Source organism: Talpa occidentalis, unplaced genomic scaffold, assembly GCF_014898055.3.
Source record: "Talpa occidentalis isolate TD23 unplaced genomic scaffold, MPIMG_talOcc4v2.1 talOcc4.14, whole genome shotgun sequence".
NCBI classification, from domain to species: Eukaryota; Metazoa; Chordata; class Mammalia; order Eulipotyphla; family Talpidae; genus Talpa; species Talpa occidentalis.
Window position 1 is genome coordinate 24,471,257 of NW_023601433.1, and position 25,365 is coordinate 24,496,621.

The 25,365-nt window shown below is 43.7% G+C and overlaps 1 pseudogene; it reads left to right on the forward strand.

Moving 5' to 3' along the window:
* The first annotated feature begins 12,891 nt into the window (after positions 1–12,891).
* Positions 12,892–25,124, forward strand: LOC119243985 (patched domain-containing protein 3-like; annotated as a pseudogene).
* Positions 25,125–25,365: the final 241 nt, after the last annotated feature.

The following is a 25,365-nucleotide window of genomic DNA, read 5'->3' on the forward strand; positions in this document are numbered from 1 at the left end:
TGTGTCTTCTTCTATTTCTTTTAACAGTGTTTTATAGTTTTCTTTGTATAGATCCTTCACCTCTTTTGTTAGGTTTATTCCCAAGTATTTGATTTTTTTCTTGTTTCAGTAATAAAAGGGATATTTTTACTTCTTCTTCTTCAGATTTATTGTTTGTTTATAGGAAGGCTACTGATTTTTGCATGTTGATTTTGTATTCTGCCACTTTACTAAACTGACTAGTTTAGTTTTTCTGTAGAGTTTTTGGGGTTCTCTATGTATATTATCATATCATCTGCGAATAGTGATAGTTTAACCTCTTTCATCCCTATTGGGATTCCTTGTATGTCTTTCTCTTGTCTTATTGTTCTGGTTAGGACTTCCAGTATTATATTGAAAAGCAATGGTGAGAATGGACATCCTTGTCTTGTTCCAGATCTTAATGGAAATGATTTTGCTTTTGCCATTGAGAATGATACTGGGTATGGGCTTGTCATAGATGGCCTTTATGATGTTGAGGAATGTTCCTTGTATCCCGAGAATTTCAAGGGCCTTTATCGTAAATGGGTGTTGTACTTTGTCAAAAGCTTTCTCAGCATCTATTGATATTATCATATGGTTTTTATGTTTCTATTTGTTGATGTGTTGGAAAACATTGATTGATTTTCGGATGTTGAACCATCCTTGTGTCTCTGGAATAAATCCTACTTGGTTGTGGTGAATTATCTTATGGATACATTGTTGGATTCTGATAGCTAAAACTTTATTGAGGATTTTTGCATCCATCTTCATTAGAGAGATAGGCCTGTAGTTTTCTTTTCTTGTGTTGTCCTTTGTTCGGTTTTGGTATTAGAGTAATGTTGGCTTCATAGAACCTGTTTGGTATTATCCCTTCCTTCTCAATGTTTTGAAAGAGTTTGTGAAGGATAGGCACTAATTCATTTCTAAATGCTAGGTAGAATTCATTTGTAAATCCACCAGGTCCTGGGCTTTTGTTTTTGGGGAGGTTTTTGATTACCATTTCAATTTCGCTGCTTGTAATTGGTCTGTTTAGGTGTTCTGTTTCTTCTTTATCTAGCTTTGGGTGATTGTAGAGTTGTAGGAATTTGTCCATCTCCTCTAGATTGTTGAACTTGTTTCCATATAACTGTTCATAGTAGATACTGATTAGTCTTTTGATTTCTGCTGTGTCCGTTGTGATTTCTCATCTTTCATTTGTGATCCTGTTTATTTGTGCTTTCTCCCGTTTTTCCTTTGTGAGCCTGGCTAGGAGTTTGCCTATTTCATTTATTTTTTTTAAGAACCGGTTTTGGTTTCATTGATCTTTTGGATTTTTTTTTTTTTTAGTTTTGATTTCATTTATTTCTTCTTTGATTTTTTTATTTCTTCTACTGGTTTTGGTGTTTTTTTGTTATCCTTTTTCTAGTTCTTTGAGCTTTGAGATTAGGTTGTTACTTTGAGTTATTTCTTGTTTCTTGATGTGAGCCTCTATTGCTATATATTTTCCTCTTATTACTGCTTTTGCTATGTCCTATATGTTTAGGAACGTGGTGTCCTCCTTGTCATTCAACTCAAAGTATTTTTTTAAATTTCTTCTTTGATCTCATTAGTCCAGTGGTCTTCCAGTGGTGTGGGTTTCAATATCCATGAGGTAGGAGAGTCCCTTGCATTTTTTTATGGTTTATTTCTAGTTTGATGCCTTCATGGTCAGGGAAGATGGTTCATATGATTTCAATCTTGGTGTATCTTTTGATGTTTGTCTTGTGTCCCAGTATGTGATCAATCCTGGAGAATGATCCATGTGTGCTTGAGAAAGATATGTACTGAGATTTTTTGGGTTTAGTGTTCTATAGATGTCTGTTATGCCCATGAGCTCTAGATCCTTATTTAGCACTTAAGTGTGCTTATTTTTTTTTCTCATTGATCTATCCATTGTTGATAGTGCTGCTTTGAAGTCTCATACTACATATGTGTTTTCTCTTATGTCTGTTTTCAGAGATGATAATAGTTGTCTGATATACTTTGGTGCTCCTTCATTTGGTGAGTATATGTTAATGAGTGTTATTTCTTCTTGATATATTGTCCCCTTGATCATAATGTAGTGACCATTGGGGTCTCTTTTTACCTTTTTGAGTTTGAAATCTGTTTTATCTGATATAAGTAGAGCTGTTCCTGCCTTCTTTTTTGGTCCATTTGCTAGTAGGATTGTTTTCCATCCTTTAACTTTGAGTCTATTTTTATCTTTTGTAGTTAAATGTGTTTCCTGGAGACAGCAAAAGTTTGGGTTTTGGTTCTTAATCCAGCCTGCAACTCTGTGTCTTCTAATTGAAGAGTTTAGTCCATTTACATTTAGAGTTAATATGATATGTGAGCATCTGTATTTGCCATTGTGTTTGTCTGTCCTCTGATTTTATTTATTTATTATTTTAATAACTTTTTTTGGGCTTGTTTTGTTGTTATTCATCCCTCTGTTGGTCGTGGCTTTTGTACTCCTTGTAGTATTTTTTGGAGTGGGGGTTTAGTCATATTGAAATTCCAGAGTTTCTGTTTGGGAAGGCCTTTAGTCTTTCCTCATAGAGGATGGAAAGCTTTGCAGGATAGAGTATTCTTGGTTAGTATTTGTTGACTTGGAGTCTGTTGACTATGTCCCTCCACTCTCTCCTTGCCTGTAGTGTTTCTTCAGAGAAGTCTGATGTCAGTCTGATTGGTTTTCCTTTGTATGTTATCTATTTCTTCCCTCTTGTCAGCTTCATTATTTTTTCCTTTTATTGGATTCTTGGGAGCTTTACTATTATGTGTCTTGCTGTATTTTTCCTTTCGTCATGGAAGTTTGCTGTTCTTCTTGCTTCTTGTATGTTTATTTTCAGCTCCTTCTTAATGTTTGGGAAGTTCTCTTCAATTATTTCCCTGAATATTTTCTCTGTTCCTACATCTCTCTCCTCTCCTCCTGGGATTCCTATAACTCTTATATTTCCTTTCCTCATGGAGTCAGATAGTTCCTGAAGTCTTTCTTCAGTCTTTTTCATTCCTATTTCTCTTTCCTTTTCTGTTTTGATTCTTTTTATTTCTGTGTCTTTGAGAGTGCATAATCGTTCTTCCATTTCACCTATTCTGTTATCACTGCTTTTCCCAACATTCTTTAGCTCTTCCTTTAATCCTCTGCTCTCTTGCATTTCCTTCATTTCCCTCTTTAGGGACTCAATTTTATTCTTCTGAGTTCATTTTCCTTAATGACTTCTGTCAGTTTTTTCATCACAGCAATTTTAAATTGTCTTTCTGGAAGGCTCAAAAGTCTTCCAAGTCACTGTCGCTGCAATCTGGTGGCTGGTTTTCTTTTCGTGGTGTGTCTTTTTCCTGAGGAGCTGATAGGTTGCATGTACTTTTTCTTCTCCCTGCTGCCTGTTTGCTAATTTGCCCTATGCGTTGGGGCACTGTGTTGCTGGTACTGGCCATCATCTTTTTGGTGTGCTCTTTCTGGGATTTCGGACACTGGCGGTCCAATCAAGTCAAATACTGTTATGCCAAAAGTCCAGTGAGGCAGCTGTACTTTGAGTATGTTAATGGTGCCATCACAGAATATCTCCTCCTTCTGTGTTTGTTAAATTCCAAAGGTGTATCTTGAAGTCCCACAGACTTCCCTGGAGGTGGGGCAGCTGGATTGTGCTCTAGGCTCCAAATCACTGGACCCCCCTCTGGGCTCCAACTCCCTGCCAGGCTGGACCAGGCTTTTGGGGGCCTTCAGTTCACCTCTGGCGGTGCAGGGAGCCTTCTCCCAGTTTCAAGCAGTCTTTATTGAAGGAAGGTCCCTGTTCTAAAATGGCCAGTCGGAGGTACACTTTCCTGTGCACGTGGTCTGCCCCAGCCTTGGAAGCCCGTTCCCCCTCTGGGCTCACTCAAGAATTATATTCTTTAGCTAAAAGGCTTTGTAATTAAGTAACTTGCCATGACACAGCCCACCCTCAACAGACATACACTGTCAACTAGAAAAAGAAACAAACAGGCAATTGCCATGAATCACATATACAAACATAGGTGCAATACAGGGCACTACTGGAACACACAGAAGGGTCATCCCAGTTTATTGTCAATATTATGTCTCTGATGGTGATACCTCACTGATACAAAGAGTATGCCAAGTGCAGGGAAGATGAATATGCAAAGATCTAGTATACATAGTGTTATAAGTGGTGTTTCTTTAAAGAGTTACTTCTATATCACATTCTCAAGAATAATAAGTGATATACAAAGACATCTCACATCTGTTTTTTACATTCTCTTGTTATGAGAATAAATACTTGTGCTCCAAATGCCTCCAAAGAGTGCTTTTTGATAAAAATGCTGAATCACACTGGAAAAAATGCACTGTTCTGAAAGTCAATAATGAGTTATTTTTATGTTATTTTTCTCAGGAAAGTAAGTAAAATGCACAGATATCTCACTTGTGTGTATCAGCATTCTCTTGTGAGAAAAAACACTTGTGCTCAAAATTACTCCTAAAGTGCTTTTGAGCACAAGAGGTGTTTCTTCCAAAGAAAACCTGTCTAGCTCTGAAAGTTCAACATTTCATTGAAAGAATTACTTGTTTGTTACTTTTCTCAGGAAAGTAGGTAAAATACACAGATTCCTCGCTTGTGTGCTTTTACATTTTCTTGTTGTGAGAAAAAGACCGTTTTTGTTCCAAATACCTCCAAAGAGTGCTGCTGGATCAAGAGACATTTTTCAAAGAAAACCTGTTCTAACTCTGAAAGTTCAATATTTAGTTGAAAGAGTTACTTTTATGAAATTTTTCTCAAGAGTGGGTAAAACACACAGATATCTCACTTCTGAGTTTTTACATTCTCGTTATGAGGACAAACACTTGTGCTCCAAAGGCTTCCCAAGAGTACTTTTGGAGGACAATGCTAAATCACACTGAAAAAAATGCACTAACTCTGAAAGTTCAATATTTAGCTGAAAGACGTTCTTTTATGTTACTCTTCTCATCTGCAGTGTACAGACAGGTGGTCTCCAGGAAGCTTTCAGTTTGTGTCAAACCAGATGCCTCCTAAATGTTCTCTTGGGTGTCATGACAGGATTAAATGTTTTCAGCAGCTTTCTGACAGTTGGAACCCATTACTGTTGGCTTCCCCTGCACAGAACAAATTTGAAACAACCTGTAAAGCCTTTATTGTATCTGTGTCAGTTCAAGCCCAGTGTCTGTGACTGTTGTTGCACCATCAAGTGGTCCTCATGACCATCTTGTGGTGTCCAGGCGGGGTTCCAGAGCTAGCGACCCTGGTTTCCAAGCCAGGGTCTCTAAGCAGTGGACCACAGCGGGCAGCAGGAACCTGCTCAGTGCTTTGCATACGTGGGTAGCAGACTAGGGCTTTGTTCCATGCTTGGCCCTTACCTCCCCTGAGCCCTTCCCCTTGGCCCCACTGTCATTCTCCTCCTCAGGCTGCACCACACCGCCATCACCACAAAATGGCGCTGTGCTCCTGCCTTAGGTCCAGCAGCTTCTCCTTCCTAGGCCCTTTACCTTGGCCCAAAGATGTTCCCAGCAGGCTATACCCTTGGCCTTTCATGGTGTATTGGGGACAGTAATGTGGGGAGACACTGGTAGAAATTTTCAGGGACCAGCTGGTGTGGGGACCATCAGGGCCAAGGAAAAAGAAGCTGCTGGGACAGAGCAGATGATGGAGGAGTTGTGCGTGCTGCCTCCTGCCTGGGGGTTCAGAGGGGATATGGGGCCAAAGCCAACAAGAATGAGCCCCCATGGCTCACGCCCCCTCCCTCTCCCTAACCTCCCCACACACACACCGAAAGCTGACAGAGAAGGAAGGGAACCCAAGCCAAGGGCCAGCAAGAAGGGGACCACAATGGTGGCCAAAGGCAATGAGCATGCAGTGCAGATGGGAACTAGGGTGGTGCTGGTGGGGATTTATGTGTGTCAAAGCCTTGAAGAATATGCTGGATAGAGAAAAATGGCCCAAGGAAGATCTGACTCTGAAAGAGCTGAATCCTGGACACTTGCTCAATCCTGAGAGAATATATGTAATAGTGGAAGTAGTAATTCAGTGTTTGGGAAGTGACTTTGAACACAAATAACAATATTTATTTGTGAAAATGTTCCCCATGAGAAAATGTTTCCTGGCACTTTATTTACAGTAACAAATGATTGGAAACAATCTAAATTAAAACTCCAGGAAACTGTCCAATATATCTCACATATACAAAAAATTTTACAGTGTTCAATGAAGAAAGTGGAATATAAAATTCTAGATAGTGTTATTGCAGTTTGGATAGAAAATATCAATGTAATAATCTAGTGTGAATGTAGAATAGGGTGGAAAAATTACTTGGTATTAAGTGGAATACTATACAGCAGTGAAAACATGAGGCTCTAGCAACAGCCAATCCTGTGGATCATCTTGCCCACATATTATTATGTGAAAGAGTCTAGATAGAAAATGCACATAATAGAAATTATTTACGGCCTCCCCGGTGGCACAGTGGTTGAGCGCTTGTTTGTGAAGCTGCCCGCGGCCTCTGTGACACCGGTTCGATCCCCGGCTTCTCCCCGGCCAACGGAGGAGGGTCCCACATGGCGCGCAGACCTCTCCTGCCACCCGCTGCTCCCCTTAGCAGTGTACTTCGGTCCTACTGCCTGCTCTGCTCCCTGTTCTGGCTCTAGTGAATTCTCTCACCCTCCCGCCCTTCTGACGGTACCCAGTGCATGTAAAAACAAAACAAACAAACAAATAAATAAATAAAGCATGCCTCTATTAAAAAAAATAAAAAATAGAATTTATTTATATTTTAAATACCAGACAAAATGAAAATCATGTTTTAATTATACATTTAATAATACAGAATTATATGAGAACTTGTCATGAAAAGCAAGGGAAATAGTTACTGTAAAGGTCGCATATTGGTGCGAACTCAGAGAAGATGATGATGATATGTGATTTTATGTTTCTCCATCTAGTGAATGGGAGTTCATTTGGTGATTCTTAAACTCTACATTTATACAACCTGCCCTTATACAAGGGTGTTATAGTTCACAATTCAAAATACTGGAAATCACAAGGAAGAAAGTAAGCTAACTCATAAAAAATATTTCTCTTTTGATGAAAAATCATAGTTGGCCATTGGTCATTTTATTTCATTCGACTGTTCAAATTTTATATAATGCATGCAGCCCTCTCTTATGATCAGAACCGGTTGACTAAAACTGATGAAAACATCGTCATTGCACTTACATCCCTGATCCTTGGCAGGTGAAAAGGAACTGCTAAAATTATTTTTAAAATTAATAATACCTTGATGGCCATAGAAAAACTACTATTAAGGATGAAATTGTGGCCTTCCTGCTAGTCAGGCAGGCGTGGGCACAGCAGCTTCATTTGGAGTGAATGTCAAATACACCTCATTGATTTTAGTGAGGGGGTTTGGGTTTCTGGACTAAACCTAGACTCCTGCTCATTTGCAAATCCAAATAAATATATTTTGCCTTGAAAAAAGTAATTATAAATGTACTCTGTTTAACCCATAAGGTTTATATTGCTTTGATAAAAAAAGTGAAAGTAAGACACTAATTCAAAGCCCAGACCCTTCCAGCTTTCATATACAAGATTTCTGAAAGTTGTACATACCTATGGAAAGAAAAAAGGCAAAATGATGAAAGGAGACATGATGTCTCATAAAACAAAATTTGAAATAACTGAAAGATCCTTCCTCTACCTAGTTACCAAGAAACAAACAACAAAAAAACAATAGGGTAGAATAGAATGAAATTCCTGTGTTCCAAATCAAATCACCCCATGTTGACATCCTGTGGCAGACCAGCCTCAGCAAAATGTCCTGTCAGGGCACAGCGGTTGAGCTCTAGGTTGTGAAGCTGCCCGCAGCCTCTGCAGCGACGATTCAATCCCCAGCTGCTCCCAGGCCACTGGAGGAGGGTCACATGGTGCGCAGAGCTCTCCTGCCACCCGCTTCTCCCCTCAGCAGTGTACTTCGGTCATTCAGCCTGTTCTGCTCCCCGCTCTGGCTCGGTGAATTATCTCGCCCTCCTGTGCTTCTGACTGTACCCAGTGCTTGTATAAATAAATAAATAGATAGATAGATAGATAGATAGATAGATAGATAGATAGATAGATAGATCTTTAAAAAAAAACAAAAACCTCTGGGAATAACCAGAGCCTTTTCAAGGAAACTTGAGAATGACAACAATGTCTAAAGCCCCTTTGTTAAAAAAGGAATTTTATCTTTAGCTGAAAACATTTCACTCTAAATGAACTGATGTCAGCCGTCAATGAAAGAACATCACAAATACAATGCAGACGCCTGTTGCAATATCCATCGAGGCCCTTTATTGTTTTTTACAATTGGTGACTTTCAAGGTAGCAATGATGACAACCAATGTTCTAATCTAAAGCTCAACCCATCTGAGCAATTTTGAAATGGAATTGCACACAAAATTGATATCCTAACCAACATTTCCACTAAAGATTGTAAGAACACTTTCTTCCCCACTTATCTTAGAACTTTTAGATAGTCACGATCTTTGGAGAAGACAGAGGCTATTTACCTCTATTTCACTTTGAATTTCCACACCGCCATGATGCAGCAGGACTGTCGGGTGGGTGATGCCAACATGAGTGAGTCCCATCCTCCCAATAGAAGCACCCTAAGAATTGGAGAGGAGTCCCAGCCCGGGCCTGTGGGCAGAGATTGGGGAAGGGGATGAACCTGGTCCAGCAGGATCCAGTGGGGCAGCACCCTCTGTGCTTTCAACTAGGGAGAAAGTGAGACCCCAGAGGGAAGGCAAAGTGAGGAGTATCTCCCTATGGGCGGCCTATGGCAGCGTTGGGGAGTAACGTTCAGGGGAACTCGGGGGAGAGAGAGCTGGATGTGGAAAACTGTCAGGCTTTGGCGGGTTGCTTTATGGGCATGGAGGAGCACAGAGGTCCGGCTTCATTCATTCCTGAGCAGGCGAGTGGGTCAGAAAATGCACTGAGTGGGGATCCCTAGGAGACCTATGGACACCCTGGAAACTGCCCAACACTGTGAAGTCAATGAAGACGACACACATAGGTGCTCACGGCTGTCAGGATGGGGTGAAGGTGTCCAGTCCACCCAGGAGGAGGAAATGCTAAGCCATCTGGTGCAAGCACAGCCTGCCCACGTGGCCACAGAGCTGCGGGGTCAGGAAATGCAGTGTGGGGAGCAGCCACACCAGGTAGAGAAGAGTAGGTGTGATGGAGAGAGGGCTGGAAAGAGGTGAAGGTGACTGAGACGGGTGTTTTGAGCAAAGTGTTCTGGGAAGGCCCCTCTGAGGAGGGAGCTCTGTGGGAAGGAAGTGAGGGAACAGGCCCTTCAAGCACACAGAACCTCAGGGGCCAAAGCACTCAGGCTGACAGGCTTTGTCTTCAGCGTACACTGTCAATACAGCCAGCGGAAAACTGACAGACATAAAAGGTAGAAAGAAAAGGAGGCCTAGACATGAAGACCTCCTGACTGAAAGAGGCCACCCAGAAAAGGCCACCCATGCAGGAGTCGTCCTTGTTCTTCATCCCTGTGAAAGTGAGGAAAGGACTCAGGAGCAGTGACAAAAAAGGATCTGAATGGAATTAAGACCTGTTCACGCGGGCAGGGCAGGTGACGGGAGCTGAAATGGGCCCGTGGGTTGGATGAGCATGTGGACACCATGACGACCACTCACTGGGTCCTAGGTGGTAGCCCCCTGGGATAGCTTGGTGAAAATGCACAATGGCATGGTGTGAAGAAAGCACAATGCAATGTGGTGAGTTCAAATCTGCGCTGGAGGAAGGCTGCTGGGAATCCCTGTGTAGAGATAGAGTGCTCTGCTATGAAAGATTTCTGTGCGTGTGAAGGAAAGGACAGTCAATTCCTTGTCAGGAGGCCTCTCCAGAAGAACAGAGAAAACACTGACAAGGGTGATGGAGGGCCAAGGTGAGGGGCCCAGGCTGCAGATGAGAAAAAAGGCACTGCCCACGGCTTAGGGATCTGCACAGGCACCCCTCCTCTGACGCGTAACTTGTTTGCTCTGAGTTCAATTCCTACTCCAGGAGGTTCCTGGAAGAGGCACGGAAGGATGCCATTTCTGTCAGAGACTGAGCCATCCCAGGAGGGTGAGGGGAGATGAATCCAGAGGCCAGGGGAGGGGGAGTTGCCAGGGAGACAGGCCTGAAGGGTCTGCCGTGAAGGCCATTCAGGGATCACTCCCGTCTAGGCTGAACTCCATCAGATGCCTGTGAGAGAGCAGGTGGCCACGGCTCTCTCTGGAGCATGCTGATCTGATCAAAGCGCATATCAGAGTCAATCCCTGATTGTCTTCACTGGGCAACAGGAGGGTGGCAGGAAGAAAGGCAGCCGGCATTTCCCAGGAAGTCAGCGACAGGGCCGAGGTTGCATCCCTCCAGGGCCATGTTGCTGAGGGTTCCGGTCTCAGGAAGAGGCTGTGTGTGGAGATTCCACCAATAGACCTACTGCCTCGGGTGTGGCGGACGACCCGGGCTGTGGTAGAAACAGCAGCAATCTTTCATTCCAAGTCTCTGTCACTGCACAAAAAAAAAAAAAAAAAAAAAAAAAAAAAAAAAAAAAAAAAAAACGTAACTTGGAGAAGATGAAATCAGGAAGGTGGCAGGACACAAAATCAACTACGAAGCTCAGCTGTGTTTCTCTCCCCTGACAGCGACCAGACAGAAAGAGTCTTCAGGGAAACGACCCCACTAACGAGCGTCTGGAACTGCGCTGAGGCCAGAGGAGGGTGGACGATGGCGCCTGTCCCTGTCCCTGCCCAGGAAGCCAATGCCCGACTCCACTTCCGCCGCTTGCCCCTCCCAAGTTGTGGGATGGGGGTGCTGCGCCTCAGGGGCGGGCCAGGGCAGGGCGGGCATAGGCCCAGGCGGGCTGCGCGGGCTGTGGAGGAGGGGGAGCGGGCGGTTGGGGGCGGGGCAGGGGCGGCCTGAAGCAGGGCTGGGGTGGCGGGGCGGGGCCAGGGCGGGCCAGCGGAGTGGAGCTGGGGGGCGTGTCCAGGGTGTGGCCAGGGGTGTGGTGGTCGTGCAGGGGGGCGGGTCTGGGGCGGGGCCGGGGCGGGGTGGGGGCGGGGAGGGTAGGGGCCAGGGCCGCCCCAGGAAGGAGGAGCCCAGCGGGTGAAGCTTGGCCAGGAGCTCGGAACCGCACTGTCTGGGCCGTGGAGGAGCCCGGAGCCCGCACCCAGGGAGAGGCGAGGTTGGGGGGGGACGCGCTCAGGGTCAGCATCAGCAGAGCCAGGGACAGGGTCTCCCGCTCAGGGACGGAGCCGGGTCCCTGCGTCGCTTCGCGCCCGACATGCGCCGAGAAAAGCCTCCCGGTTGCCCGCCCGGAGCCAAGGGCCGCCCAGCGTCAGCGGCCCCAGGGAGAGGCGCTGCTCGCGCCGCTCTGGGCTCTCCAGCCCGGGCCTCTGCCGCGGGCCCCGGGGTCACAGCGCGGGTGGTTCCGCAGGGACCCAGGGGCAGAGCTGGCCCCAGTGCCGCGGGGGGCGGGGGGCTGCCCCCCATGGGCTCACTTGGCATGGCCAGGCCCACAACCCACCCCCATCATCACCCCTCACACACACACGCGCACACACACTCACGCACACCCCGCCTCGCACACGCAGGGGCGCCCCAGAGCCCAAGTTTGCTCCAAAAAGGGCCCGGGCAGTCTCTGGCTCCTGGAGACACGGTGAGCCGCTGTGCGTGGGGGGCGCCTGGTCTCTGCTTGGCCCCACAGGCCGCTCGGAGGGGGCTGATTCCAGCACGTTCTGTTCGGAGGAAGCTGCGTCCAGCTCTGTGAACAGACAGCGCCGTGGGGGCCCCTGTCCCACGCAGATGTCTCAGATCTCTTCCCTCCGTCTGTCTGCCCAGAACGCCCAGTCTCACGCACAACAGAGCGGGCGCCTCAGCCCCGGCCCCGCCCCTGTCTCAGGAGTCCCCTTCCAGAGGGCCGCCCTGAGCCCACCGCTGTTTGCTGTGGCTTCTGTAGGGTGGCCCATGTCCTGCGGAGGAACCATTTTCTTTATAAATGCATGATAGAGGGGCCTCCCGGGTGGCACAGGGGTAAAGAGAGCGCCATCAAGCTATCGCCAGCCACTTCCTTTTCTGAGACACCACCCGGCGAGCCGGAACATGGAGCCAGCCTTCTCCTCTCCAGAGGAGTCTGGCAACTCTGAGGTGGCAGCTTGGTTTGCCACTACTGGATGACACTCGGACAAAGGGCCAGACTCCCTTTCCTCCTCTCCTGAGGAGTCTGGTGTCTTCATAACGGTGGGTTGGTTTCTCTGAACTTCTTACCCAAGAATCACCAAACACTGTTGCAGATCTTGCCTCTAGTCCTGCAGTTGCTGGATTCTGGATCACTCTCTGTGCCTAGACTCTCACAGAGCTGTGAGAACCACCCGCATGCAGTCCCTGCTGCCTCACAGGCGCTATATTATCTGAAGTCTCTTCTATTTTGTATATGGCCTGCACCAACTGCAATAGGGATTCATCAACTTCTGGCCATTCCTGGGGAGGTGCCCACTGGGATAGGAGGCTGGCCCTGAGTACCATCTACTTGTGGCCCCCACCCCTTCATCCCTGCCCAGGTTTCCAAGGATTAATTTACCCGTTTAAATTCAAGCATCCTGCTTTCTACCCAAATGAAAGGCAAACCCCAACATGGGTAGATTCATCAGTGTTTTTAGCAGTTGGGTTGTTTTCCTAGCTGTTGTCATCACCTTCCTATATTCTGCCATAATCCACAGCACTCTACCCACTCCTGATACTCCAAAAATAGTCGCCCAACCCCAAAGCTTGCCCAAGAAATACACAGCACAAACCACACAGTGGCCAGCCAAAGGCGCACCCAGGGCCCACTGCCATCCCCAGAACCAAAAAAATGAAACCCATGGACCCCAAGTGGTACAGCCAGAACCAGCCTTCTCTCCTGGAGCCTGGCCGGCACCGGCGTGTGAATCTTTGTGTGTGCCCGCAGGTAAGCACTTGTATGCATCTTAGGGGCGGCGAGGCCCTCGCAGATGACCAGGTGTACTCGGGTGGGGCCAGTGGTCAGCGCAGGGACCCAGGCAGGAGGGGCCCGGGGCCTGTGGGAGTGGGTGGAGCCCAGGTGCAGGCCAGCGGCAGAGGCCCCGGGGTCCGGCCAAAGGCCGACAGCAAAGGGCCGAGGGGCCGAGGGCCATCTCGCCAGCGATGCCCCGGCCGGCCTGCAGACACCGCAGGCGGGAGACAGAGGTGTGGGCACACACGGAGGCGAGCCCATGACCCCAACCATGACCACGGGCTGGACGCAGTGAAGGCAGCCATGATGGAGGTGGCCTTGCTCCCGGGAAGCCAAAGGTCCACAGGCCCCGAAGTCAACAGGCCAACAGCCCTTCCCCCTTTCAACCATGACTTTATGGAAAACCAACATTCAAAATCTATTTCTCCTTTAAGAGATTGTAAAAGATACTCCCATAAACTCTTGGATAGTGTAGCCTTATAATCTGGAGATTTTATGCAAATGCTTTTTCTACTTAAATTTAAAAAAAAAAACATAATTGCTATTAATGCAAAGTGATTGCAATCATGGGAAAATGCAAGGCAAATGTCCTTATAATAGGAACTGTACATCACCCGCCTTTCCAAAGCCCAGTTAAAAGCATGCTCAAAGAGGCTTTTCACTGACTGAATCATTCCTTACTAGAGAGAAGAAGGTCCATTTGGCTTTGGTACCATTTCTATTCCAAGATTTTTGTCTGTTTCATCCAGTGTGCACAATTTGTTCGCATGTCATTTCTCAGAGTAATTTCTTATAATTGTTTTAAATTTCAGAATGATCCATGGTAATCTTTCGTTTCTGACTTTAGTCTTTTGGATTGCACTGATTTCTCTATCAAGTCTCTAATTTATGCACGACATTGTAATATTCACTATTTTCTTCTGCTCTGGAATTTTAAAAACATATTTTGAGACTACAATCTCCTCACATTTGAGGATTGCCCCATAAATCAAACTCTTTTTCACTATGTGGTCACCTCTTTATCTGCAATATTTTTTATTCTTCTGAATATCCACTTTCAGTGATTGTAATCTAACTACTTCAACTTTCATGACTTGCATTTTATTAGTAATTTGATTTCTCTTCACTTTAAAAATGAAAAGTGAGGCCTCCCCAGTGGCGCAGCAGGTTGAGTGCCACACCGTGAAGCTGTCCGTGGCCCCGGCCACCAGCGAGGGTTCCACATGGCACGGCAGTCCTCTCCTGTCACACCTGCTGCTCCCCTCAGCAGTGTATTTCAGTCAATCTGTTCTGCTCCCTGCTCTATGGTGAATCCTCTCACCCTCCCTCGCATATGTCCTGTACCCCAGTTCTTGAATAAAAATAAATAACTCTAAAAAAATAAAGGAAATGAAATGAAAAGCCCTAGGCAGGTCTTCACTCTGGGCTTCTCTGGCATCCTTCTCCCCTTCTCTCCCTGCCAGGCCACAGGAGTGAACACCACGACTGATAACAGTGTAGCAAATGCAGGCCCCTCAGGCAGGGGACTCCTAAGGGCAGGAGCACACACCCGCTGGAAACCACTTCCCCTCCACTAGGCCAGCTTGAAGACACCACTCTCCAGCAAAACACCCCCCTCGCAGCTCCCCGCCCACATCCCTGTATGCACAGCAGAGGTCCAAGGTCACAGGAGCTGTGACCATTGGCACAGCCTCCCTGTGGATTGCTCCTGGAAGCCGCTGCGGGGAGGGCCTGGGCCCGCCATCCAGTCACTGCTTTCTCGTTCTCTTGTTGAACAACTGGTGGGTCCATCAGGAAATGGGTATCCATTCTTCCAAGGTTGCACCCCAAGGGGGATTTGAGCAAGGGGAGGCTTCAGGGGCAGGAGGACTGGCCCGAGCCAGAGTCTTAGAGCAGAGCAGATCCTGAGGCGGCGTCTGGGCCCCAGCAGCACCCCGCCTGCGCGGGGCAGCCAGAGCAGGTCCTGATGTCCAGTGAGGGGTAGGAGACCGACGTTAGCCAGGCTTCGGGGCCTTCCTCAGACCCACCCCGCCAGCCGTCTGAGAGAGGGGATTCACCGGTCCCGTAAGCCCAGGGGCAGCAGCCACCCCCTGGGAGGCCCTGCTGCCACACCAACTGCCGGGACCAGCCCCTCGCCTGGGGCTTCCAGAGGATGGGGCTGGCTTGGGTTCGCACCCCTGGCTCTTCCTGCTGGCACCCCTGGTGCTGACAGCTGTCCTGGGCACCAGTGCATTTACCTGCCCAGGGAGACGGAAGAGAGCCTGGAGGAGCACTACACCCCTTTGGGCAGCCAGGCCAAGGCCGAGCAGTGCTTAGTGCAGGCACATTTCTCCACCACCGAGTCACACCTCTTCTCCCCGTTGCGGTCCAGCACTGTGGTCAACTTCGCCTCCATTCTGATGGTCTCCAACACTGCCAATCTGCTGGATCAAGTCATCTTCTCAGAAATTAGTCAACTGGACGAGGCGGTGCAGACGCTGACCACGCCCCAGGGTGACAGGACCCAGGTCCTCTACCCTCAGGTGTGTGCCAGGTACCAGAGCACCTGCATGCCCTCCAACCCACTCCTGTTCATCTGGCAGAAGAATAACAACATGGACCTGAAAAGCATCAACTTCCCTATTTACAACACCTCCTTGGAGCCCCTCTACTTGGCTGGCCTCTTGGGAGGAACCGTCCTAGGTCCTGGCTCGGGGATTAGCTGGTTACTCCTGCAAGCCAAGGCCGTGTGGCTGCAGTACTACCTGAAGACCGCGGACCCAGAGGACAGCACGCGCAGCCAGAAGTGGCTGCTCGATTTCCTGGACCAAATTCACACCATTGAAAAGCTTCTGGCCTTGAAGAACATCCAGGTGCCCTGGGTTGGGTTTAGAGGTAGGAGAAGATGGGAGGGATAAGACCTGTCCAGGGATGTGTCCACGCCTGGCTACTTGGTGGAGGCCTTGACTTGAAACCGGGTCTGCTCCACTCTCTTTGATGCTTAAGCCAGCTTTCTTCAAGGGACACCAAGGGAAGCCGCCAGCCTAGATACTGGGTCACATTCTAGTGGAAAAAACTCATTCTACACCCCAGGGGTGGGCATGTTCAGGGCAGACATTGATCTTCAGGGTTCCTTTGGGTTTTCTAGTCAGAATTCTCTCACTTCACATCTGTGCTGTTTCTGTAGCCCCCGAAAACTTGCCTGGTGTCACTGAAATACAAAACAAACCTTTAAGCTGAAGTTCCCTGGTGTTTTTGAAAAACACAACTAGCTCAGATTTCTCCAGTATTTTCTGGCATCCTGCCAGGCACCTTAGATGTTGAGCAAACATGCTAATACTTTTGGCCAGGCCTGGTGAGAGACACCTGCTGGGAAAAGGCTTTGAATACCAGGCCCTGCTGAAATTATATTTTGTATTTAATAGCAAAAGAGGGCCTCCTTGGTGGCGCAGCGGTTGAGCGCTGGGTTGCGAAGATGCCCGCAGCCTCTGCAGCACCAGTTCCATCCCCAGCTGCTCCCGGGCCACCGGAGGAGGGTCCCACATGGCGCGCAGACCTCTCCTGCCGCCCGCTGCTCAACCTCAGCAGTGTACTTTGGTCCTTCTGCCTGCTCTGCTCCCCGCTCTGGTGAATTCTCTCACCCTACCAGGCTTCTGACTGTACCCAGTGATTCTGTAAACACACAAACAAACAAACAAACAAATAAATAAATAAATTTTTATTTATTTATAAATAAATAATTTTTTATTTATTTATAAATAAATAAATAAATAGCAAAAGATAGCAACCTACTCATCATTTAGAAAAAGCCAAAATTTTGACAGTTATTAATGATTACACAGTATTAGAGAAAATTCAGAATTTGTATACTCAGGAATGGTAAACATTGGCTTTTCTTTTTAAAGATATATTTATTTATTTATACAAACACTGGGCACAGTCAGATGCCCGGAGGGTGAGAGAATTCACCAGAGCCAGAGCAGGGAACAGAACAGGCAGACTGATGAAATACACAGCTGAGGGGAGCAGCAAGTGTGGCAGGAGAGGTCTGTCGCATCAGGTGGGACCCTCGACAGCGGCCCACCATTCAACCACTGCATCACCAATGGAGGCCCAAACATTGGATTTCGAAATAAATCTTAGAAAGCATGGCATGGATTGGTGGGGAACATTTTTTATTACCTTTATTCTAAAATCATAATTCACATATTTTACTCTTTTACAGAACTGTAATATGTTTCAATCAATAAGCTATAATATTTTGATAGATCTTATCACACATACACAAATATTGGAATTAAAAGTTATTTACCTGCGTGTATTTTTACGACAGATGGTCTACTTCACATCACTTTCTAGGAAACTGGAATTTGAGGTGACTGCTAGGAAAGAGGTACCTTTGTTTTACACGGCATACCTTCTGATCATATTATTTGCAATCATATCATGCTACAGGTAAAAAACTTTTATTAGTTTTTAAACTTAAAAATATTTGTTGTAAGATATTTAACGTAACACGTGCCATTCTAACCATTTTAAGTGTACAGTTCACTGGCATCAGTCACATCCCCACGGCTGCATACTGTCGTGACTGTTTCCAAATATCTTTCATAACCCGAAGGAGGAACTCTGTGACCAGTGAGCAGTGGCTCCTGCTGCCCTTCTCTCCTCCAGTCCTGATTAACCTTGACTCTATTCTTTCTATGAATTTGCCTTTCTTAGGTTTTCATGTCAATGGAATCATACATTTTTTGTGACTGACTTATTTCACTTATCATAATGCTTCCAGGGTTTGCACATGTGACAACTTCATTCCACTCGATGGCTCTGTGCTCCATTGTATGTGTGCTCCACAATTTGGTTACCCACGGTCTTTTGTGGGCACTTGGAAAATTTCCTTCTATTGACAATTGTAACACTGCAAGGAACATGGTGTGCTCATGTGAAGAGAATCATTTACAAGTGGAATTGGTGGGTTGCATGAGAATTCCAAGCTATTTGAAGAACCATCACATTGTTTTCCAGAGTCTACACCATTTTCAATCCCACCAGCAGTAGATAGGGGTTCCAGTTTTTACACAGTCTTCCTATAAACCAACACTCATTCTTTTCCCTTTTATCGATTTTACCTGTCTTAGTTGGTGTCAAGGGTATCTCATTGTGGTGATGATACGCATTTCTGTAAATATCTGATCACGTTGATTGTCTTTTCAATTGTTTATCAGCCTCTTGTATATTCTCTTTAGAGAAATGTCTATCCAAGTCCTTTGCACTTCTTATTATTGGGTTGTTTGCCCTTTTGTTGTTGACTCACGTTTTTCATTAGCACTTTGCATATTTCAGTTATTAAGCCCCTTATCAGCTATCTAATTAGCTGATATTTTCTCCCTCTTTGTAGACTGTCTCTTCAATTTCTTGACAACGGCCTGTAATGACTAACATTTTTTTTTTTTTTATTTTGTGATGAAATCCAACATATCTAATTATTTTTGGTACTTGTCTTTTAGGTATTATATCTAAGTGTCCATTGACAAGTCCAAGGTCATGCACATTGACCCTGTGTTTCCTCTACAAGTTTTATGGTTTTAACTGTTTTATTTAGATTATTGATCAATCTCTATTTCAGTTCTGTTTATGGTATTTAGTAACATCCCAGCATCATCCCTGTGTATGTGAATATCCAGTATACCAAGAACCATTTATTGAAGAGACCTTTCCATTCTGTTAAACTTAATACACTTGTCAATCAACTGGCTTTATTTATGGATTATTTCTGGACTCCCAATTCTATTCTGTCAGTCTGTATGTTTATTTGCATGCTAGTGCCACATTGTTTTCATTACAGTACCTCTTTTTAAGTTTTGAAATCTGGAAATCTCATTCCTGCAACTTTTTCTTCTTAGTCGAGATTGCTTTGTATATCCTGGGCTCCTTGCAATTTCAAGTGAATTTGAGGGTTGGCTCTTCCATTTCTGAAAAAGAAAAATGGAAATTGCAATTCCAATAGAAATTGTTTTGAATCAGTAGACTGCTAGGTGATTGACATTTTAACAATATTAATCCTTCACATCAACTAAGGATGTCTTTCTATTAAATTAGGTTTTCTTCAGTTTCTTTCACCAGTGTTTTATAATTTTCAGTGTACACATCTTTTACCTCCTTGGTCAAATATATTCTTAAGTATTTTCTTCTTTTAGATGCTATTTAAATAGAATTGCTTTCTTAATTTCCTTTTGCAATTCCTTTTTGCACATAAATAGAAACACAGCTGATTTTTATAAATTGTTCTTGTATCTTATAGTTTTGTTGAATTTTTTGTAACTAGTAGTTTTCTTGTGGATGCTTTGGAATTTTCCTATCTGTGATTATGTAATCTGTGAAACAGCATACTGACTTTTCTTCCTTTCCAGCTTGGATTTTTATTCTATTCCCTGACTAATTGTTCTGGCGAGCAATTCCAGCACAATGCTATCTGGTCAGCATCTCTAAGTTACACTTATTTGTGTTGTGTGTGTGTTTGTTGGTTGGTTTTATAGCTTTTCAGCTCCAGAATGTGTTTTGTTCCTCTTAAGTTTTTCTATATATATTATTATTTCATTCATATATTGCTTTCCCTGTCAGTGTTCTCCTTTAGTATTCTGTGCATATTTAAGATAGTGTTTCTCATAGTATTTGTCTAGTATGCCTTCCTCCTTTCCATACTGCAAGACTACTTCCTGGGTTAGAGCAGGCAAAAGAGGAAAAGGACCAGGAAATTTCAGTTGGCACAAGTGCTGAGTATAGTCCTAATACTTGCCTTTCTTGGACTTGAATATATGTAACTGATTTTCCAGCTAGTGCTTTTGTAGATTCTTTTGACATCTCGCCCTCCCTCTCTCTGTTATCAATGCAACTATCTTATGTTTGCTTAGCTCAGGGATTCAACACATTTGAGCATTCCATATTTTTTGGCTTGGAATGAAATCATTTGGACAATAGTAAGACCTTCCCAAGAGAGTATGGCCAAATTGAACACCATTCTATGGCAAGTAGTGGTATATTGATTTTGTAGACTATTTCAAATTTGCATTTTAGAAATGACAAAACATATTATACCATTAGATCAATTTCTGATAAAACCTGGAATTTCTTTCTCTTCTCAAATATACTTTAATTGTTCTGTGTTTAATATTGTTATCTTTTAGAAAGATGTGAACTCCTCCCCAAAGTGTAATCATTTCCAATTCAGCCTGATGCTGTCAAGTTTTTAGAATATTCAGAAAATTGGCCATTTTGTTGCCAGGAAATGCCTCAATTTCACTGACCGTTGGAATCATGTGAGGAAAAGTTTAGACACAATGGTTCTGCAGTGTCGTTGTAAACCTAGTGAATCAAGATCTGCTGATCTGGGGTCTTAGGAAATCTGAAGTTTGATCATTCTCTAATCATTTTGATAAACTGCTTCTATTAAGTTTCTTGTAGGGTTTTAGAATATCTGCAAGTGCATTCATCAGTCTCCTACAGTGTCCATTTTCATATATTTCCTTCACTTACAATTATTAACAGTTGCTTAGAGAACCTCAGCACAACTAGTCAAAGTAAAGTCACTGTAGCCAACAATTTACCTTCCTACTTCAGTGTCTAGAAATTCACATAAAAATGAGAATCTTGTAAAAGGGCCTGAGACTAAACATGTCCTGTGTAGCTCTCACTAATCTTTTTGCATTTGAACTTTATCTTTGTTATGTTCTTATCTTAAACATTTATAAATATTGTTTTCAAGAAGTATTGCAAAAGGAAAATATTCATTATGTTCAAATTTATTTTAACCCAAGCGATTTACTTTTGCTCTGAAATTTGTGTGTGTGTGTTTGGACCCTAAATTTAACTCAAGGCACCAGCAGTTTCAGAAAAAGAGGACCACATCAATGGTGCAGAAAACTTTTAATAAAAAGAAAGTTTTGCTATGTGAATATGGTCTGAAAAAGTCTTTTAGTCACATTCTGTTTTGGAATCAGTAGCTCTATTTCCTTAGTTGTCTCTCATAGTCTTCAAACTCAGTTTCTTTTTCCTATAGAAATCCAGAGAGACTTTTATCAATCATTTGTTTTAAAATTGTTCACATAAAATTAAAATATAAAACCACAGGTGGCTGTCAATATTTTAAAATGTAATGTGATAATTGTGGAGGCAAAGTACTGTATACATGCTTTCCAAATGCTCTCTCTATATTCCAATATCTGGTGGTTCAACAGAGAAACAGAAAAGTCTTGTGTTGATCCAAAAACAGTACATTTCAAAACAATTTTTTGCAATTAATAGCAACTTTTCTAGAACCCACTTCATCAATAAAGGATAATCTTGAAACTGTTTTAGCAGGATGCTTTCATGCATTTTATTAACCACATACTATCTCTGTTGTACAGGAACCCTTTAGGTTGGTGTTAATAGCTAGTTGGAATTCAGGAAATGAGTGCAAAGATAATTGGATGTGGGTATTTTCTCAACTACAGATGCCTGCCCTTTAGTGTTGTGTTCTATTCACACACAACTCCTTGAACACTAGAGTGGAATTAACCATCTGCTGTGCTCCAGTACATGTATGTGGTTCTGAAACACCATCAGGGAATTAGTGCTTGGCCAGCTGCATTAGAAGATAGTTAAGTTAAAGCACAAAATGTCAACTTTTATTTTCCCTCTTTGAATTGGTGTAGTTGGTCTGGGATAGCACATGGGAATTAAAGGTCTCCAGGAGACAGGTGTAGAATAATTGCAGAAGAGATTTCAGAACAGGTCCAAATCAAAAATGTCATGAATTGATGAAATTTAAATATGGAAGCTGCTGCAAAAATCCATCATTTTTCCCTCCCTATTTACAGGTTTAGCGGTATACGAAACAAAATATTTAATGCAGTCATTGTAGTGATTTCTGTTGCCTTGGCAGTGGTGAGTGTTTTGGACTTATGTTGTACATTGGGGTGCCATTTGTGCCAATAGTTGCAAATGCACCATTTCTAATACTAGGTGAGTTAAGCAAATGTGAGGTTACACTATGAGTGTATTGGGGAGAAAGTAGATAACAGAAAGAGTTTATGATAGATTAAGTAAAAAAAAACAGTGCTTAGATGACTACAGATCCAAAATGAGGTGTCAGAAATGAAGACAAACATTAAATTGTGTCTTCAGAACTGGAAAAACTAAGGACCCCAAATGCAAAAGTAAAGATAATGACATGAGCAGGCAGTTGTCTCTCTCTCTCTCTCTCTCTCTCTCTCTCTCTCTCTCTCACTCACACACACACACGCACAACACTGAAAAGGGAAAATACAAGTCACTGAAAATGTAAGGGAGACAAATATATGACATCTCAATCAAGGAATGCCAATTAAACCAAAAGTGAGATGCCTTGTTTTCTTATTAGATTAAGTATTGCAAGACTGAAACTTTTGGGGTGGTTGTGTGTAATGAACACTGTCTTCTACTGCTCGGAGAAGATTGCCAATTGGCTCATACTTTTCTTAGTCCAATATTTGTATCAAATCAAAAGGCTTAAAAATGGGAATCAAGGTGCATGTCTTTCACCTCTCCATTCTATTTCTAGGAATTTGTCCTAATAATTGAATAAATGCTCCAAAATGTAGAGTAAGTATGTTCATTTCCATGTGATTCAGAATTGAAAACTAACTGAAAACCATCTCCCCTTTCCACAGGAGATTGGTGAATTCAAACATAGGAAACCTCTATATTCCCACCAAGAAAAACACTAGCAGGAAAACTAGTGTGCACGTGCCTGTAAATGATGTTGTGCCTCTCAATTCATACTGCAATGATAGACTGATGCTGTTGGTGGTCAGATAGGTTCAGTAACAGAATGTTGGCTGAAAGTGTTTGTGCATTTCTGTGAAATGGCTTATGAGAGAAAATGGCCTCTGAAGTATTCTAGTGGAATCAGAAACAGATTGCTAATCCTGCTTGAACTAACACGCATCCACCAGGTTTCCTGATATCAACACCGAGGCACCATAATTGGAGAGGAGGAGTATACTGTGCTGTGTGGAAATAATAGGAATCCGTGCAAACCAAAAGCTTATTACAGAGGGAGGAGAGTGCTCTGTTGTGGACTCATTGACAACCAAGGAAAGTGTTACCTCGGCACAGATTGTGCAAGATGAATAAGACCTTAAGGGACAAAGAATAAGACCTTAAGGGACAAAGGATCATTTCACCTAGATGTGGAAAGATAGGGAATCTAGACAAAGGGTCAAAGTCAAACTTTCAAAGCAAGTCTTGAAAGCTGACCTAGAGATGACACATCCAGGAAGCAGGGGGAGGAAGGGGAGGGTGGCAAGAGGGACAGGGAGGAGAGCACAAGGACTCTGGTGGAGGACCACAGGTGCGCTGGTGCTGGGAGAGCGAAGGTGGCCACACCTGAGGGGAGAAATCCTAGACTGTCAAAAACTCAACAAGGATGTAAAACAATGTTGCTTCATTCAAAAGAAGAAAAGGGGGAAACCTATTGAATTGTGCTATTTACACTTTCATGGATATGAATGTGCATTAAGACTTTTTTTAACAGATGTTGGCATTGATGACATATTTTTCATGATTTCTGCCTGGCAGAAAACCTATATCATGGGCAGAGTACAACAGCGAATGTCTGACATCTTCTCCCACGTGGCAGTGTCCATCTCCATCACCACTCTCACAAATATCCTGGCCTTCTTTACAGGGGTGATGACCTCCTTTAAGTCCATGCATTACTTTTGCATTTACACAGGGACAACCTTCCTCTTCTGTTATTTTTATAACATCACCTGTTTTGGCGCATGCATGGCCCTGGATGGTAGGAGAGAAGTGGCCTCTCAGCGCAGGCTGCAAAAGTCAGAGGGTAACCTGGACCAAAATTCTTCCTCGCTGATAAGGTGCTGCTGCCTCCCATATAGTTCTCTTTGAACTGATGAAGAATCGAGCATCCATCCAATGAACTTGTTCTTTAGAGGTTATTTTGGCCCCTTTCTCACAAACACTAAGTCCAAGTTTGTGATAGTGGTTTTATACCTTCTGTACATTGCATTCAGTATATATGGTTGCTTCCAAGTGCAGGAAGGTTTAGGTCTTCGACATTTGGCAAGTGACGATTCCTATATCACACCCTCTTTTAACATCCATGAAGAGCATTTTTCAGATTATGGTCCCATAGTGATGGTTATCATGACTGAAGCAGTTGACTACTGGGATAAAGACACTAGGCAAACATTGGGGAAATGTCTGACCACTTTTGAAAACAGTGACTATGTCATTCAAAATAAACTCAGTTTTGGTTACAAGCATATGTACAGTATATGGAAGACAACATCTTCGCTGTAAATGACAGAGGTAGTTTTATAAACAACATTCCTGTTTTTTTAGTGCATATTCCAATTTTTACATATGATATTAATATTTCATCATCACATGACATTACTTCTTCCCGGGCCTTCATTCAGACCACGGGTGTTTTTCTTCTTCCCACAGTACGAAGAACATGTTATACCAATTAGGAAGTATTGCTAAAGGGTGTGAGATTCCCCTAATGGAGTATAACCCAGCATTTATCTATTTTGATCACTATTCTGCAATCTTAGAAAACTCTATTGGCAGTGTCATTTTTGCATCTGTAGCTATGTTTATTGTTTCTTTATTGTTAATTCCCCACCCATTCTGATCCTTGTGGATCACTTTTTCTATTGGGTCTGTGATTGTAGGAATAACAGGTTTCATGGGATTCTGGCATGTCAACCTTGATTCCGTATTCATGATGAATCTTGTGATTTGTATAGGGTTTTCTTTTGATTTTTGTGCACATATTTCATATGCATTTGTTTCCAGTTCTAAACCCTCAGCAAACCAAAAAGCAACTGAGGCATTGTTTTTGCTAGATTAACCAGTGTTACAAAGTGCATTGTCAACAATAATAGGAGTGTGTTTTATCTTAGCTAACACATACATCTTCAGGACATGTTTTAAGATTATGTTTCTTGTCATGGTATTGGGTGCTATTCATGCCCTAGTTTTTATTTCCATATTCTTAACCATTTTTTGAAGATTTGTTGGAATATCCACTAACAAATCAGTGCCCAATGATAGAATTCTTGACTGCCCCAACACAGTCTGGTAAAAATGCTCTATTAAGGATCGTTGATAAACTGAAAACAAAGGCATGTTTCCTTGATTAGGAAATCTCATTCCAAGATGTTCTTTAAAATATCCTGAGAAAATTTAATTAGTCCTACATTAACATATTTTTACTAAATTAGGAAGTGTTGTCATCTTTTTGTAAACTATAAAAATTGTGTGTAAGGTAAAACTTTGCAGGTTTTTGTTCTATTTTTTTCCTCTTATCGTTAGCCTTTATGCCTGGAATTA